The sequence below is a fragment of the Gavialis gangeticus genome, unplaced genomic scaffold (assembly GCF_001723915.1).
Source record: "Gavialis gangeticus isolate Ggan-Ray unplaced genomic scaffold, GavGan_comp1, whole genome shotgun sequence".
Taxonomy (NCBI): Eukaryota; Metazoa; Chordata; order Crocodylia; family Gavialidae; genus Gavialis; species Gavialis gangeticus.
Genome location: NW_017729015.1, coordinates 11,819,119 through 11,824,777, shown reverse-complemented (window position 1 = coordinate 11,824,777; position 5,659 = coordinate 11,819,119).

Sequence of the window (5,659 nt, the reverse complement as noted above, 5' to 3'; positions counted from 1 at the left end):
GTTTGCAGTCATGCATTTGGTTTTAGCTAGCACCAGGCATCCAGAATAATATAATCAGTTGACACTGGGATTTTAAGACGCCTTGCAATGCCACTTGGCCAGGGCATGGACTTTTCCTCACTGGGAAACAAGGACTTTCTGTGTTCCCTCAAGTGCGTTAATCATCTCAGGAGCGGGCGAGAAAACTGCAAAGATGTTTCCATGAATAACGTGTCTGAATGTGAAAAGGAAAGGACATCCGTGTCCATCTCCAAATTGTTTAAAAGAATATGAAAGTGGCTCTAACAGCATCTCACGTTTCCATGGCAGCTGTCACACCAGCCTGTCAAGGCACTTTGCAAACACTATCGGGGCCAGATGGCGGTTTCCCCACCAGCAGCGAGTGCTCAGCTCCCTTTGAAATCGGTGGGGTGACTCGTGTGAGGATCTGCTGGAGGAGCAAAAGGGCCTGCAAGAGTTCCTGGGCCTTTTACCTTGTGAAAGTGGTTCAGAGCTGGGCGCTACCGCTTCCCACCTGCCGCCAGGTAGACGTGATTTTTTTTCAGTTGCTGCCAGCTGTGAACACCCAGCTTGGGGAGAAGGGTTGGCCTTGTGATTTAAAGAGCTTGGCTCTGATGATCTGTACAGATTCCTTAGGCAGCTCTCTGTGCCCCCCTGCAAAGGATGGAGTGGGGCTCCTATGACCCCCAATCCAGAGTTTCTGGGGTGCTATGAAAACCTGCGTAATGTAACTCGGTGCCCTGGCCTACTTTGCAGAGGTGCTTCCATCTCCTTTTGACTGTTGTAATTAACTGCTGTCAAATGCTGGCCGCAGCAGAAGCCAAACCTATTTCTCTCTTGGCAGCTTCCCCTGGCTGTTACCAAATTCCTGGGGACGTGGACGTGGACAGCCAGAGCAGCAGCAGACATGTGCCCATTGTGATCTGTTCTCTGGCAGCCATCGCTTCATCCACTGCCTGGGACCAGTGCCCTCGAAGGCTCAATAGCAAAGCAATGGGCAGAGGAGAAATAGATCCCTGGGCAGCTGATCCCCAGGAGAGCCTAAGCGAAGGAGAAAAGAGCTTTGTGGGAACAGATGGTAGGAGCACACCTCCTCTTCCTTTGGAAAGCAAATGTTTCCCAGAACAGATACAAGCTGCCCCAGGCCCTGGCAGTATTAGGCTAGTTTGCCATCCCAGTGCCTCCCAGCAGCAAGAGAAATGTTATCAAGGTCCCAGCACCAGAAGGGGCTTTGGTCTATCCTTTGCAGCAGGTCAAAACCGGTGAGCCTGGTTTGGAGGGCAAGCTGGCAGGGTGAGACACCGTGCAACGCTCCCTGCTAGCTCTGAACAAGTGGTAGGTCTGCACAGCCCTGTGCAATGCCAGGCAGAGAGACAAACTCAGATCCTGAAATCCATATAGCTGCCGTGTCTGCATGATGCTCTGTCCAGGCTAATTTGCTCTGCTTTGCATTAGCACAGGCGCAGTGTTGCACAGACACAGCTACATTGCACCCATTCTGGGCTGGCTTGGATATCTGTGCGTAGCACCACCTTGCATCACATAGACTCTAGTTCGCTGCTAATATGGGGCATCCCATTGAATGGGCATGCCCTTAATTGCTACCCAAGCCACTGGATTATCCTTTCAGGTCCTTCATAAGCCTACAAAAAGCAATGACGGGGCTACCTTGCACCTCACGTTACCATTTCCATCACTACGAAGGAAATGCAGACTGTCCCAATTGAGTTTGACAGCTGGTATGAATAGAGGGCGTCTCCTTGATTTGTAAACCTCCCATGAATGCTTCAATGCCACATCATGCTCTTTGGATAGGTTGATTGAAACCAGTAGAGCTGAGATGACGCATGCTGACTGGGAACTGACTCTTTCCATCCTGGTCAGACAGCCCTTTATCCCTACTTGGCAGTGGCATGACTGACCACACAGTAAATCAGGCCATAACACCTTATCTTGGCTTCCTACAGAGACATCCTGTCTATATAACTTTGATGGAGTACCTCAGTCAGTCAGTGCCTCAACATACCCATTGGTAAACTGAGGATAATCGTATTTCCTTGCCTCCTTGGGGATTGGGGAGTCTTGTTTGACTCCTGTCGGGAGCTGGCTCGGCGATTCTTGGATGGATGATGCTATATAAATGCAAAGCATTATTAATATTTCATGCTGTAGTGAAAATGTGCTAATGGGGCTTGTTACTGGAAGATAAAGCGATGCCATTAATACACCTCCCTCTGGGTTCTCATGGCAGCAATGAAAGGAGTGGTTCTGGGAATTAATGGAATGGCTCATGGGTGTGTATAGAAATTACGAGGCTCCCATTTATTTCCAGTTGTCCTGCCTGATTCAGTGTTGTGGAACAGCGCAGCCCAGGTTTCTCAACAGGTGTGAAGTCTGTGAGGATCACTGCTGAGATATACCCCTGTAGTGAGCAGCAGCAAACTCCAGTGCATGGATATGAAGGTCCCACTCTAGTGTAGCTATTTAATTCATGAGCATCCAGACCGGGTCCTCTGCTAACACAGGATAAGCCAGCAGTGTGTGCTGCAGTCAGTGGGATCAGATTGGTAGCTGGTGTATATCAGCTTAGCTCCATCCGATTTTCACCAGCTGGGGGTCTGGGCCTCTGTCCCTAAGTCTCCGTGGCCTGACCCTTCATGTTGTCCTTTGCATAAGTGCAAAGTGAATTTAAAACGTTCTCAAGTCGCCTTGCCTTCTTAACTGCACTATGTGCTGGTTCAAAAAGGCAGGGAATTGAGCCCCCTGGGTCACAGAGAAAGGGGGTGGCTGAGCTCCATCTCAAAGCAGCTTGTAAAGGTGACTGTTTTTTCCTGGCCAGCCCAGTGTCCACCCAGGAAGGTCAGAGACTCCAAAGGCACCTCCACGGCAAACAAAGGTGAGTACCTAGAAAACACCAAAGTGACGGGGAATTTTGCCTCCTATCTGCCCCAGCCTTGAACTTACAGAAGAGCACTCGCTTCATGGGCAAGTTATCTCCTAACTGCCCGCTTCTGCGTTCTTGCTGCTTTCTCTGAAACGACTGGCTGTGGGCACTGCTGGAGATGAGGTCCTGGCGTAGATGGTCCCTTGGTCTGGGAATGCCTCTCTTCTGATACCGCCGCCCCCCCAAATCCTATCTAGTGGGGACCCCAACTGCAGACCACATTGACTCAGGGGAGCCTCTACTAAAAATACTGGTGACCATCCAGGGACACTAAGGACACAGCGAAACCCCCCTGCTCTATGGTGCTGAATATTACTGTGCCCATTCGGACTTCCTGGAACCAACAGTGAATTGGAGAAATCCATCAAGCCCGGTGTGCTTGGCATCGTCAGGACGAAGAAGAGCTTTCACTGCCTTTTCCACCAGCTGGAAGAGAGCTGGGCAAGTACACCCTCCAGCCACTGAGCTGCAAAATGTGTCGCCTCCCCAGCCCTCCGGAAACGGGCTCCTGGGGACCTGAACAAAGACCCAGAGTCTTGGGTCTTAGGAGGCTGCATCAGAGGGTGCAGTGGCTGGAGATGGATGAAACAAACTCCCCAAACTGTGAGTCTTTGCTGCCGCCCAGCTAAGTGACAGCAGAGCAGTTTCCTCAGTATTTGGCCGTTGCAGGGAAATCGATGCCTTGATGCCTCTACCCACAAGCGGTGTGGGAAAGGGGCAGGGGGACTCCAGCCTGTGACCAGGCTTTTGCCGGTTGGTTTTCAGCCCTGTCTCCTGCTCAGGAGGGAGAAGGGATGGCAGAGCAGCACCTGGGCCTTGCTTTCTCTCACTCAGTCTTATTTGGGTATTCTGCAGAGTGTTTGACAGACAGCCCGGGGCTGAGCTCTGCTCCGGGTTCATTTATGACAATCGCAGCCAGCAGGACATGAAAGGGAAGCAGTGCGGTCGTCTGCTTCTGCTCCCTGCGTCTTCCAGGTGGGGGTGGATAGGAGTCTCAGAGCGGGTGTCGGCAGCCCCCTACATCCATCCCCCAGCTCCCCCAGGGAGCACTTCTTGGCCCACGAAGCACATACCTGGCTGTCAGACACATCTGCTGAGAGGTGGAAGGTGTATTCCACCTGGAGTCGTGCGCTGATAAGAAGTGTCCATCATCCCTGACAGCTCGGCTCCCTGACACCGGCCCAGCTGTCAGGCAGCGGCAAGATGCAGGCAGAGAGGGATGGAAGGAGAAGGAGAAGAAAGGAAAGCAGCAGGCAGTGTCTCTCAGCACACGGGCTTGTCTCGGGGAGAAGGATCCCCTCAGGCAGGTGTCGTGCGGCCGTATCTCAGCCTGCATAATCCTGGGATTTCTTCTTTGTTTCCCTCCTCTGTGACCAGCCTCCGTCATGCCCCACATGTGGGTACTGTCATGGCCTCTCCTCTGCCCAGGTTTGCATTGGTTTGGTAGGAGCATTTGCCAGCTTGTCTAGCTGGACCGGGAGTGCTAGCCCTCTTCTCCCCCAAGACATCAAATCATTCAGAGGTGCCAGCACGGTCACCCCTCTGGCTTTGGCCAGTCACAGGGACTCCCCACCACCACTATGCCTCCCCTTTTAGCACTCCCCCTGCCAGCCATGCCACGGGCAGGTTTGGTTTACCTATGCCAGGGGTGCAGGCAAGGCGTGAGTGTGCAAAAAGGTCCCCGGGAGGGGCCTGCGTTAGTGTTGGCGTGTGCAGTGCCTGCAGCCTTCCCAAGCTGGCTTTCTTAGCTATTGGATAGGGAGCCTCTCTGGGAAATGGTGGTGGCTCAGGCAAGTCTGTTTCCCTGTATTTCTCTGCAGGGTTGCACTGAAGCCTGCCACACAAGCAGCTGCATGTTGGAACGGTGTTGGAGTGAAGACAACTAGGCCAGCTGGCCAGCAGCCCTATAGCTTTCCATAGATGTGGCTGCAGTCCTCTGCTGGTCCCGGTGGCCTTATTTAAGCCTGGAGGTTGGCAGACCATGGGGGTGGCCTGTTGGTGCCCATTGGCACCAAACCAGAGTGACTTCAGTGGGTGCTGCCAGTGCCTTGCAGACTTCCCATCCCAGCTGAACACAGTGGATCCTGGAAAAAGGGCTTCCATAGAAGAAACTTGAGAGACAAGGCAGGATTCCCCTCTCATCAAGGTCAGGGATGATCCTGTCTTAAGCAGAGGGCTGGACTAGATGACACTTTAAGGGCCCTTCCAGCCCTGCTTTCCTATGATCCTCTGACACTTGACAGCTCAGGTTAAACTCAGGGCTAGAGAAACCACACCAGGCCTGGCTCCCGCAATACCTGGCCCACCCCTTTCATAGGGCTGAAGTAGATTGGCCTTCTGCATGGGGGCCGCAAAGTGGGTAGTTTAAATGGACAGCTGCAGATGTAACCAGCTTTTTGAAATAAAGCTGCTTGAAACAGCCTTAGGTGGGGGGTGTGGGTCGGAGACCCCCGCCGATTCAGTGCTGAGCATGAAGCCCGGTCTGCTCTTGCCTTCGGGGGCTTCCAGATTCCTCAGATGAAGCTGCACCCCCGCTCCCCGTGGCAGTAATGAGGACAAATGGGCTTGTTTGCTTGCTGAGCTCTTCCCCAGAGCCATCACCAAACAATGGTAATTTACTTTACAGCTGCTTCGATTTGTTTCTCGGCATTTTCTAAAACCCGGTGGGATTGCAAATGAAAGCTGTGTTTGCTACTCAAATGACTCAAGCACTAC